Source organism: Choloepus didactylus, chromosome 7 (assembly GCF_015220235.1).
Source record: "Choloepus didactylus isolate mChoDid1 chromosome 7, mChoDid1.pri, whole genome shotgun sequence".
NCBI classification, from domain to species: Eukaryota; Metazoa; Chordata; class Mammalia; order Pilosa; family Megalonychidae; genus Choloepus; species Choloepus didactylus.
In genome coordinates this window covers 86691252-86705166 of record NC_051313.1, presented here as the reverse complement: position 1 = coordinate 86705166, position 13915 = coordinate 86691252, and the positions used below count along the sequence as shown (strand labels likewise).

The following is a 13915-nucleotide window of genomic DNA, read 5'->3' as shown; positions in this document are numbered from 1 at the left end:
CACAACTAAACTCTAAATATTTTGAGGCTAGGAACTGTGTTCTGTGGTTTTCTTTGAATGGGGTTTCACTGCACACACATCATGGTGTTCAAATATAAGAGGTACTAATTAACTCTTGATTGTAATGACAGCTATAGTATAATAATGAAGACTCCCTCTTGTGAACTAGGCCACTGCAGTCTAGTTTGTTACTGTTGCCATGGCAACATTCATTAGGTAAGTTTTGGGCCTTTTCAAATATGTGCCCTTTCTAATCCTACAATGAACTTTTTGCCCTACTCACCTCTACCACAACCACCACCCCCTGTAAAAGCCCAATCCTCTTCTTGAACTTTCTTTTCTCAGATTAAACTTTCATTTAGTTGGGTATGAATTTCTTTGTCTCTTCATATGGAACCAGTTTCTTCTGTCATACAATCTCAAACCACTGTATACTTTCCCCTCATATAACTCAAAATTATATCAAAATTTCAAACACTTTAAAAATATCTTTGCTTCTAGATAAACTATAGAATCTACATAAGTAGTTATCATGAATGTTTTTAGATCTTTATCTAAAACAGGTCTAGAACATATAAATTGCTCAATGTATAATGAAACAATTTATGTGTGACATAAATAGATTTGATCAAACTATCCAGATTTATTTTTTATAACTACATAAAATATTTCAGAGAGGAATTCAATAGAAGGGTAAAGCATGTTATGAAGGAAACAGGATGAGAAAATTAAAATGTAATTTTAATTAGGGTTTAAGAACCATTTTAGTATTTCTATATATTCTTTTCCCTTAAAGGTGGGAATATTTACAATGTATATTAAGTTTTATAATTTTAATTTACTGAGGAATAAAACTCTTTCCTATGCTGCTTAGTATATATGCTCCTAAATTAAATTAAAATTAATTTAATTTTAAATGAATTTTAAATTAATTTAATTTTAAATTAATTATTTAAAATTAAATAGTTCATATGTTCCTAAAATTAAAATTCCTATGCTGTTTAGTGTATATATTCCTAGCATTAATTTTAAAATTTGAAGGTGCAAAATATTTAAACTTGATTGATGTGTGCACCCAGGACCCAGGCTCCCCCTCCCAAATGGAGAATAAGGCCCCACAGCATGTAGCAGCCTGCGTGACCAGGACAAAAGTTAAAGGTCATCACACCTCCTCAAGGAAAAAGTATGTACAGATGGCATCATAAAGAAAGCATTGAAACTCCCTCCCTTGATCACTGTTAATAACAAACCTCCAGATCCCTGTGTCACAAGACTCTACTCAAATGCTATTCTCGTACCCTATGGAATATCTTTATCCTAAATCCTTATAAGCTGCCCTTTGTACTCCCCACCCATGTGGAGCACCAATTCCATTTTCCAGCCGGCTGCTGCTGGGAAGAACTCTCTCCTCTTTGTAAGTCTTAATAAACCATGTCTCACTCTGTGCTTAGAGTGTTCTTTGGTCTTCAGGGCTGTGCCGACCAAGCCCCTCAAGAACTGAATTGGAACAACTGACCTTAATGATGCTTTAGAATAAGTTTCATTTAGCCATTTAGATTATTTGAAAATATTATGGTACATGGCATTTAGAACTCATTGGGATGGAAAATAATGATTGCCTATAACTCTGCATGCATCAAGGAACAAGAAGAGTTAAGAGGTTTAGGGATTGATTTGGAGATAGCATAGTATTCTTTTTAAAATACATGTTACAATATCCATAAATGTTTTGTATTGTTCAAAAGAAGTTTATTTCCTTTAAAGTATTATTAAGGGAGATTAGTAACTAATGGAAGCAAGTCAGTGGGTGTCTACTATCTGTTGACAACATGCTGAAGTATTTACTATGTTTCAATCTTTGTGCTAGTCATTTATTACTTAATTCTCACAATTCAGTGGGTTGGGTATTATAAGAAATGTGATCTATGTGAGCAATCTAAATGCCAACAGTCCACATACCTTGCCTGGTAATCTTACCCAGTGGGAAAAATAAATGCTGCTGGAATCTGAGCCCACATATTCTAACTTCAAATTGTTTGGTTTTTCTCATTTTAAACTTGCCAGAACCGAGAAGGGAAAATATAACTTAAAGTGTTTCCTTAATTCATTTTGAGCATATCTTGTATTTAGATTCAGGGTCATTTAATCCACAAAAAATACATGAGGTAGATATAACTCACATATTTAACATGACAAAACTATAATTCAAAGAGTTCAAATCAACTTAATTCTTCATCATAAGTCATAGGAATGACAAGATACACTTACAAGATTCTTTGACTTTAACACTGATAATCTTAGTTCAGTACATGACTGTGCAATGCAGGTTGTTAAAACAAGAACTTGATCCTAGTTTCAGGATTTGTCCAAACTTTCTTTCACAGACCCAAGACAAGTGTAGGGTAAAGTGAAGAGAAAGATGTCATATTTGGATATAATTGTTATTTTCCATTTGTAGATCGTGCTGAATTGAAGAACAAATATAGAAATGAAACCTATGAGATTAATATCTCTGGGAACAATATGTTGGTACCTATTAAAATATTATAACCTGATCTTTATAACAATGGCTTATTTATAGTTGTGAAATGTCATTCTTTGCAGATACATTCAGCCCTGTAGCACTTAAAAGGAGAGATGTGGTTTCAGAATGTTTGGCAAAGGAGAAAATTTTTGAGAAAATAAACAACAGTTTGTTTATAGAGACTAATAAAAAGAAACCTACTTCTGTTTTGGCTATAATTTGGTTGGTCTGTTATCAAAAAGTGTGTGTATGTGTTTTATTTTTTTTAATTTCTGCTATCTATGAGTGCTGTTATATTAATTTTCAATTACATTATTTCAATAAAACTGGAACTATATTTAAGAAGGTTTTAAGTTTTAATTTTAAGTTTTCTGGTTCCTTTTAATTAGATGACACATGGGTCATTAATCTGTTTTATTTTCAAAGCTACAAAGACACATTTAGGTACACCACAAGTAAACTGTGATGATATACAAAGTTAGCGATGCAATGATTCAAAAGGAGGATTTACGGCCACTTTAATTTATATATTGTGAAATACAGTGTCACAGAGGGATATTTTAGGAGGAAATTAGATAGTCACAGTAAGTTCATGCTGTTACTATGAATAAAGAGTAAAAAGGTATTTTTAAACAAAAATTGATAAATAGAAAATTGAAATCAAGTCCAAAACACAAAAACAAATATTTTAAAGATACTTTTAAAACATTATGTTTGTAATTATCTAGTTCAGTTATTAAAATAAACCAGGCTTCAGAACTGTACAATGGCAGCTTTTGTGCCATATATTAATATTTCCCCTATTAAGATAATAGTAAAGAAAGAAAGACTGTATAAAAGCACAATGAGGGAGGTGATAAGAGGGATTTTTAAATATTTCAAGAACACTAAATATATGCACTGATTTGTGGAACACAGCGTGAGAAGGTCCAGCTTTTCCAGGTCATTTCACTGGGAGGGAGCTGAGCTGTCCAGCAGCACCATAGATAGAAGGCCTCAGTTTTCATGTCTCATGTGTGAATTCACAGTCTCTCTGTGACCAGTTGAACTACTGCATAAAATAAGAGTTAGACTCCTCTTTCCTATCCCCCTCCCATATTTTCATGCTGAGAGTAACTAATATATTGTTATAGAAAGGCATAAAACTGGTGGAATATTCTTTAGAGAAATGTAACAAAGGCCTTGGGAGAGCTAATACAACTAATGTGGATTATGGAGTATTTTGGGGTCCCCAGACATAACATGTAATTCACCCCGAGCTCCCCATGAAACTGGTTAATTGACATTCTTTGCCCAAGCACACAGAGTTCCCAGGCAGTCTTGGTATTGAGAATTTGAATGAATAATCAAGTATTAATAATATATTGAGAAAAACAGCAGCAATTTCCAAGTCGTGGATAATTTTTCTTAACACCACTCAGAGCAATTGATTGTTGCTGTTTTTCATTAATCTTCTGCTAAGTCACAAGACTGGTCTGGAGTTTGGCGGCATATTGTTTCTTTTCTTTGGGCTTCAGAGTGCCAAAAAATGCTTTCCTTCATGGTTCATTCTTCTACTCTGGGTCTAAGAGTGTACTGCCAAGTTAGCCAAATTGAACAATGCTCTGGGTAACAGAACAAGCAGGAACATCTTAGGTTTTATCCATGGGTGTGCCAGTTTGGATGTACTGTGTTCCCCAAAATGCCACTATCTTTGATACAGTCTTGTGGGGCAGATATATTAGTGTTGATTAGATTGGAATTCTTTGATTGAGTGTTTCCATGGAGATGTGACTCAATCAAATGTGAGTGAAAAGTGGATAATTTCCATGGACGTGTTACTTCACCCATTCAGGGTAGGGTTAATTGGATCACTGGAGCTGTGTAAAAGAGTTCACAGACAAAAGGAGCTCAGAGCAGCTAAGAGTGACGTTTTGGAGAGCAACTGAAAGTGACATTTTGAAGAGTAGCTGCAGCTAAGAGAGGACAAAATGCCCAAGAGCAACATTTTGGAGAACGCCATTTTGAAACACAACCTGGGAGCAAGCAGACCTCCTGAGCTAACAGAGGTTTTCTGGATGCCAATGGCCATCCTTCAGTGAAAGTATCCAATTGTTGATGCCTTACCTTGGACACTTTATGGCCTTAAGACTGTAACTTTGTAACTAAATAAACCCCCTTTATGAATACTTCTAGTATTTTGCATTCTGGAAGCATTAGCAAACCGAACAATGGGTTCCCTTTCTGCAATTATGGGTAATGATTTGGTTTTATTCAGGCTTATGATCAGAGTGCAACATTTAAAAAAAAGAGAGTGACAGATAAAGCAGTTGAGTCAATAGCTTGACCTCCACTCCTAGACCTGGAACCTAATTTAAAATAAGCCAGTGAAATGTTAAGACGTTCACTGATTTTTTTTACATGATAACCATAGATTCATTCTTATATATTATAAGGCTCAAAGTTACAAGGAAGAATAAATGTGTTTTCTGCATTGTTGGTGTTTTGTTAGTATTCTTAAAGTGAAAATTAAGTGTTACTTTTCTGAGGAAGTAGCCAGAATGATACTCTCTCAAATTCAGAAAACTACTGGCACAATTTGAAATAAAATATTATTGATAACCAAATTATACTCTTTTGCCTGCCAAAATACCTTGACAATTTTAATATCTGAAGGCAGGCCTATATGATAATCCCAGCAGTATTCCAGTGATAAGATTTTTGTGGGTTTTTTGAGAAGGAAATTCTTGTTTAGGTGACTTTCATAATGCCACTGTGCTTCTATATCATTTTCTTTGTCCTGGAGGATTCCCTTGTAGCATTCCTGTGTGATGTTTAGAACCTGAATGGGTGTTCCTCCAAAAGTGACCACATGTTAATAAAAATCTCCCTGGCCAAATGGGATGAAAGCTTCTGACTCCCTCCACCTCCTGTAGGTAAAGTCATCAGGATGTGCCTTGTACCCCCAGGCCTGTAGCTGAGCCACCGATTGGCCCAGGGTCTCCACCCCAAAGTTGTCTTGGAAGACCTGGTCCACAACCATGCAGAAGAGGAAATCAACATCTTGCTGGATGTGGCCTACTATGTGCTCCCCAATGGTCTTCACATGCATCACACTGATGTCCTGCCACCTCTTCTCGGCTTCATCTCAAACACTTTGAATGAGTGGAGAGGACCTAGCTCTATCAAAGGCATCCTGGAGACATCATCCACTATGACGTAAAGTATGACTTTGTAGCCAACCATGAAGTACCTATTAGCAGATATTATGAACTCCTCCAAGTAAAGCTCAACGTATTTTCTAACAGCAAAAACTGTCAACCCCATGGTAATTTTCTATTTGGTATAATAGTTTTCTAAGATGGATGTGTCGTAAGTGCCTTCCCACGCAATAGGAGCCTTCCATCTGGTCACCATCACAACTTCTGGGCATTTGTTTGGATTAAACCAGTCCCTTAGCTGTAACTCTTCTTCTTCATCTTCCTTTCCTTTTTCTTTGTGTGTGTCTTCTTCTTGATAATTGTGGGTCCCATTATCAAACCAGCTCAGAAGCCACCAGCCCTTCTGAGCACTGCTGCCACCAACTTCTGGGTTCTAAATGATATATCCACAACAAAGAGCTTCTGGGCTCCAAGGCTGGGCTAATACACCTGACTTCTCCGTTAGATCGCCTCCATTCAATTATTCAACACACTTGCCAAGCATGTGCCAAGTGCTAAGGAGATAGTGTTGGCCAGGACAAATCCCCCATCCTTGTGGAATATATAGTCAGGCAGGAAAGGTGGACCTTACTCAGATGATCACACAGCTACATGACTTCAAACTCCAAGAAATGCTGATGATGTATTCCCAAAACACCACAACTACAGTTGAGACAATCAACATTGACAGAATTACTTTTCCTTTGACATTCATTATTTTCTTATCATTGTCTGCTTCTTTCCCCGCAATGGAAAGGGCAAAACAGCAAATTCTATTGAGCTCCGTTACACAGAAGGAGGTAGCGCTAGGAAAGGAAAGTGGTGTGTTCTAACTCCTGCTCCGCAGAACTTGAGCGGCGAGGGCTGGCAAGCAGCGGCACTCAGAGCTGGACCGCGTCTCGGCTCACGGCCCAGGCGGCGCCCTCCGCAGCCAGGTGATTGTTTAAATAAAGCTTTTATATTGGAATAAATTTATATTTACAGAAAAATTGCAATATATTACAAAGAGTTCTCATATATTCTTTACTCAGTCTTCCCTAATATTAACTGCTTATCTAACCATGGAATATTTGTTTAAGCCCTTAACATACGATACAATTAAGTAAACCCCCTTAACTTATAATTCAATACAATTAAGTGAACTCCAAACTTATAATTTGCAGGCTTTTCACAAATGTTCTTTTTGTGTTTCAGGATCCAAACCGGGATATCACATTGCATTTAAAGACTTTTATATAAGAGTCTTAGGGGAGAGAGAGAAGTTAAAATCATGCACTCTTCTAAGCAGTAAGAATTGGACTGTCAGGGACATTATCAAGAAGAGAGTGATGCTCCTCAGGTGTTTGCTTAAGTGATAATTATAGACCAAGCCTAAATCTTCATGACTTTCCACTAAGTACATATCAAGCATTAAGTAATGTGGGACAGTAAAGTCAAGTTGTGGTCCATGTGGATTCATTAATATCACCTCTGGAAGTAAAGCCATGTTTATCCCCAGAAAGAATGGCCAGATCTTGACAAATTCTTGCCTTAGTTCCACTAGAACAAAGAGATGAACCACGTGGCTGCCATTTCTATCATTTTCTTACTCAACCAAATTGCCCTAATTAAATAAGCCTGTTATATTTTAAGTATCCAGTATACTAAGGATGCACTTTTTTGGTTGAAAATTAAGGTTGGGTTGGTATTAATTAAAATAGTCTTTTTATTTAACAAGTTAGCCTGAAAACTATTCCATAATACATGTCAAAATATTATGAATTTAGTTTACTGTTTTAGTTCAAAACAATTTGAAACTCTTCACTAGGCTATATTCATTTAAAAAATCATTATTTAAATCATATGCTTTTGTTTTCATAAAATTGATAGTTTTGTTTTTCTCCTTTTAAACAATGCTAAATGATCTTAAAAACATATCTTGCACTGAAGTCATTTTTTTTTTAGAAACAAATATTCTTTTCAGTATGTATTCTTAAGGAATATATTTTGTTTTCAGTTGTAAAAACTAAAAAGGGGACTGAGTTTTCTTGTTATTTTTTAAAAGGCCTGTTGAGGTAGATGGAAAAGAGAATTTTGAACATAAGCTCTTTTAAAAAAGATAGATTCAAGCCTTGAAGTACTCAGACAGAGAATGTGCTTATATTGTTTTAAGTATATAGATTGAGTATATATATATATATACACATTTATATATACAATATAATCAACCTAGATAAATAATGTCACCCAAATGTGATACCTGACTGAAATGCTATGTATTCAAAGAGCAGACATTTTGTCCCTTGTACTTTCTTTATATGTGGCTAAAAGTAATCAGATAAATAAAATATCCCTGTAGTAATCCAGCCAGTGTGAAAGCTGGGACAAAATCTTTATATTTTTCACCAGAAAATTCCTCTTTTTAAAATATTTTAGTTATAATTTTCAAAGCAATAGCCTATATAATATGCAAAGTTAATACGCTGCATCACTAAGAGCTATCACACAGGCATGTGATCAAAAACTCATTCTCCTGAACAGTTTATGCCAATTGGAGTCATGTTGATTCTAGGTAGAGCAGTTAAACTGTGATTTCCTCCATTTTTCCATCAGCAAATTGCAGAAGTTACTGCTTTCCATATGTAAGCCTGTAGGTAGGGTATTTTCAAAATAATCTTTAATATACAAATGAATGCAGCATTAACAGTCATTTGGAGGACAAGCCATCTAAGTACTAGATGCACTTTAAATCTGTTTGATGTAATTATTGACTCCCATGATTTAGTTAAAATGGTTTGGCTAAAAACTTTGTTTACTAAATATTTTAAAATAACAGATTATAGTTGTGACTTTTGTTTTCCACTTATTGCTTTTTTTTTTTTTTTTTTTACTTACCCAAGGATATTTGAGAGCATTTTTTAATTTGGCAAAAGGTACAAAATATTATTGGCACAAACGTAACTGGATTTGGAAGCTCATTCACATGTTTAGATTCCTGTCTGAAGTGGATTCAAAACATAAAAAATAAACTAACATAGAAAAGAAATCAAGTAATATTGTGTAAAACATTGTAATGATATTAATCTATGCCAAGATAGAGCTGTCATATTTTTCAAGTGAATTTGGGTAATAATTTTTATAAGTTGTGAAAAGGGAATAGACAATGACTAGATGGGAAAATACATTAATTAAATAAAATATGATAAAATTAGAACTTCTCTATACTAGTGTGATGCAATCAACAGAATTTAAAAAGATTAATTATTTATAGGTTGAAACTAGATTATATGAATACATTTTGTTTCTAAAATGAATACATAGATTTTTTAAACAAACAAAAGAATACTTAGAAAATGATATTTTAATCAAGAAAACTATAGTTTATGAGCCTCACTCAATTTTTTATTTTAAACACCACTAATCAACTTTTAGTGGCTCATTTAAATATGTTCATTACAACCTGTCCAATTTAAGCCTTACTTTTTAATTCATATTAACATTATTATCAGATATGGGAATGCATAATTCTATTGACATAAATAAAATTTAGAATATGCAATTTCAACAATATTTATAAATTATTGCCTGATATAATTCTTTATTTTATATTTCTTAATCAAGGCATGGTGAAAGTTAGCAATTGTGTAATAAAAGCCTGGTTGTTTTAGGATAGTATTTTTCATCACCAGGATAGGCAACATTACTGAATTATGAAAATACTGAGAATGACATTGATAAAAATTATATGGGTGGAAGATCAAGACTTGGGCAAATGATAAATGTTTTCATGAAATTGAATTATTTCTCATTTTAGGTTTCATCTTTATCCTAAAGAGCCATGAACATTCAAAATTCAGAATTATCCAAATAAAATATATAAAAGTTCATTGCAAAGCAAATATAAATTAATTTATTAGATCCCACTACTGAATATTATTTTATTATTTAATCAAGTGAATGCTTCTAATCCAACTGTAAGTGACAAATACTTGGATCGTTAAATCCCACGAAGGAGCTGGTATGTAGAGTGACTTCAGATAAGGAAGTCCAGAAACTCAGGAACTTGTGATAAAGGCATGCAGGAAACAAATTTGAAGTCAAGTCCTTGTGATACGTAGAGAAGTTTCATTTACACAAATACTCAGACAGGAAAATATCATTTTTTTTTTACACAAATCTAGTGCATTCTATAATTCCATGCTCATGATAGCTGTAGTACACATTTTTTTTTTTTTTTTTTATAGAATACGCTGACGGCTGTTGTGATCTCTATCTCTATAGAGGAGAGTCAGGTATCTGGAAGACCTTGCATTTGCACTGGTCTATGCTGTAAAAAAAAATAATGTAAATGTCTAGGGACCTTAAAATATAGCACCTTGGAAAGCACGTGAAAAGCCTAAACTTAAATATTAGCAGATACAGTGTTAGACCATTTTACACTACTATAACATAACTGATACCAGCCAATGACAAAAGAAACATGAACAAACAACAGAGCAAAAGGCAAGATGATAGATAGACAGATAAATGATAAAGGAATATGTATTTATGGAGAGAGCAAACCTACATGCTTTAAATGTAATATTCATGCTATATTTATGCTATATGTGATATATATCCTGCATATGTTTTATATATATCAGATAATAAAGTATATATAGGAAGAATATGTGTTGGCATATATGTGTCTATCAGATAGAGAAGGTGGTGATAATCATCCCTTGATGTAGATGCAACATGATAATTGATATAGAAAATCTGTTTGAGAACAACTTCTCTCTTCTAAAAATTTTCATGAAATCATACACTAGGTCTCACTGCAGCTTCTATATGTTTGTGTATATGTTATTAGTATACTGTATCTGGAGCTTTCCATAAATCAGTTTATCCGGAAGTGTGTGTTTTGTGAAAGTGTTTATATATGAATGCGCACAAGTGATTTAATTCAGTTCAGAGTATGATGCCTTTGAACCAGATAAGATGTCCCTGAATTCATAGACATAAACTCTGCATGCTTGATGTAAAAAATGATGCATAAAGAGGGCATATTCATGTTTTGTGCTGCCAACACTTGTTTATTCAAAGGAAAATAAGGTACCATGAAGAGAATAGAGACTTGCAAAGACATCATTTGAGGGAAGCATTCATTCTAAGTATGTGGAAGTGGTGGAAGGTGCAGAAAAGATGATAGAGATGTTGACTTGAGTCTAAGAATTTTCAGAGAAGATATGAGTCTTGGCTAGTTTATTAAGAAGTCCAAAATTTGGATGGTTGTACAATTGAAAATGTACTACATTACTTAATACATTATGCATTAATAATTTTAATACTTGTTTTTATAGATTTTATGAATTGAACATTGCCTTCCCATCCTTAGATATGTTAAATCCCATATCCCAGTACTTTAGGATGTGACTTTATTTGGGAATAATTGCAGATGTAATTAGCTATTATAGATTGAGTTATGTACCCCAGGAAAAAAAACATATTCTTAGTCTTAATCCATTCCTGTGGGTATGAACCCATTATAAATAGAAGACATTTTTAGTTAAGGTGTGGCCTAACTGGATAAGGTTGGGCTTTAATCCTATTACTAGAGGCTTTATGAAGGAAAATATCATATGGAGAAGAAAGAAGAGGTCAGAAGTCAACAGAACCTGGAAGAGAAAGGAGAGACCATTGCCATGTGATGGAAAAACCAAGGAGACCCAAGGATCACAGGCAGCTAGCTCCAGAATGCCACAGTCTTTGAGGAGAAAGCATGGCCTTGCTGACATCTCAGTTTTGCACTTCTCCTAGACTCCAACCATGAGCCAATAAATTTCCTTTGTCTAAGCCAACCTAATTAATGGTTTTTGTTTCAGTAGCCAGGAAACTAAAACATTAGCTAAGATGATCTTACACTACAGTAACAGAAGGCTCTTAATCCAATATGGCTGAGTCCATACGAAAAGAAAAGACAGACACACAGTGGAACAGGTCACATGAATACAGAAGCAGAGATTGTGGAAATGCATATACAAACCAAAGAACCACAAGGATTGCTGGCAGACACCAGAAGCTAGAAGAGGCAAGGAAGGATTCTCCTTTTCAAGGTTTCAGAAGAGCAAGTTCCTGTCAACACTCAACTACAGAGTTCTAGTCCCCAGAACTGTGAGGGTAAGATTTTTCTTTTAAAGCCACCCAGTTTGTGGCACTTTGTTACAGCAGCTCTGGAAATTAATACAATAGTTATGAATAGTGCTTCTAATTTGATTGTTTCTTACCACAAAATATTTAATTTCTCAAATTTTCAGTTTATGTTGTGGAAAGCTTTAGTCTTCACCTTTAATTTACACATAATTTATTGGCCACTTTTTAAAAACACATATATTTACAGGCTTTTCTTATCCTCATCCTACTGGGGGTGGCCTATTTGAATTTTATTCCTTAAGAACACCTTCAACAGAGATGAAAGAAGAGGATCTGGGCTAAACAAGGAGCCTCTTAGACCATAAGTTTCCTCATATGTGAAAACTGAAATACTGTAATCTATTTAGAATGCCATTAATATAATTTTGAACCACTAAGAAAGGTGAAAAAATACTGCCAATAAAATAATGAACTAAAATATATTATCACTAAGACATCTTATAGAAAGTTATTTTAAGCTTAATCAAAGATTTTAAAAGTAATATTTAAAAGGGAAAATATAAATGAGATATATTGGTTATGATATTTCCAAAAGTGTTTTTTATTTACAGTCTGATTCCTCTGATTCATTTTTCAAATCATAGTAATGAATTGTGTATTTTTTCACACACATGCTGTTTTCCTCAGTGACAAGAACATTGGATGATGCAGCATTGACTGAAACAGCGCTCCACTCTCTCCTCCAGTATTTTCCTCCAAAATGTTCACATCAATTCTGCAAGTTGTACAATGAAGTTTTTTTCTCCCGCCAGAAGTTATTAACTTGTTTTCAGAGATGGCAATCAGACTCATATTCTAATATCAAGTGGTTCCCTAAGGGCTTGAGGATTGAAGTGTCATGAGGTTGTGGTTGTCCAACCATGGAGTAACATCTAAATTTTTATAAGCCAGGTGACAAAGCTTCCATATAATCACTCCCTGGCCAACAATTATACAAGATTCAGTTGATTGTCAGTTACATTGATTTCTGAGTTGCTAATATGTGGCAAGTGTACATCATAGAGTCAATGAAATGCAACGCTTTCTAACTTGTAGCATTATACTGAATATTAAATATGAGGACATAAGTAAAATTTTGACACATATTAGGCACATATATTGTTAAAGCCTAGAGAAAATGTGATATGTGGAATACGAAAAGTTCAGTCATGGAAAACAGTGGAGATACAATATTGTAAGATTAATAAAATTACTAGGGAAGTTCTGCACAACAAGCAGGCAAGGGGTTCTGTGAGATCCATATCCATTGTAGGCCTAAATGTATTTTTGAGTTACATAGTAGCAGTTGTTCTTTCAGGAAATTAATGATCGGGGAACATCCACCTCCTACAAAGACAAAATACCTAGTACAGGACTAGTCTGAAATAAATATAAAACTAGACAAAATACATGAAGAAACTCTTTTTAGACATTGTATATTAAACAATTCATGACAGTGATCCCTTGAAGAAAGGAAACTCACCATCAAAGAGGTTTCCTGCTTTAGTGGTACTGGTTTTACTGGGTTGAAGACGCACCATCAGGGAGGCTGAAGCAGCTGAAATTTGTGGAGCACATTAACCAAGAAGAAGGAGCGGGGCAGAGGAGAGTGCAAAAATTCTGCATAGGAGCTCCTTTAAATATTTGCCTGAAAACCTAGCTGTGGATTACAGTTCTGATAAAAACAAAACAAAACCAAACACAGCTGATTGGGAGCTTGGATTTGATTGGAGATCCTGGATATCAGGCAGTATCAAGGGACACAGGAATTCTGATAAAGGAAAGAGGAAAGACCTTGATGACTACCCCAGGTATCAACTGAAAAATCAATGTAAACCTACCATCCCGCCATGTTTTTTCTTACAAAATAACCCCCACTGACAATCAAAAATTTTGGATTATTCTTAGGAAAATAAACATCCTCCTGAAAAGGAAATAAGAATTTCTTGGATCAGGGTCCAAGTGAAAGTTTGATCACAGCTATTTAAAACAGCACACTGAATCTAGCTTTTTCTTTGAGGTATTTACACAACATTGGGTGATACATCATTAAATTTTGGAC

At 34.4% G+C, this 13915-nt stretch overlaps 1 pseudogene; it reads right to left on the bottom strand.

Moving 5' to 3' along the window:
• Positions 1-5081: 5081 nt before the first annotated feature.
• Positions 5082-6418, bottom strand: LOC119540644 (annotated as a pseudogene).
• Between the last annotated feature and the right edge of the window lie 7497 nt (positions 6419-13915).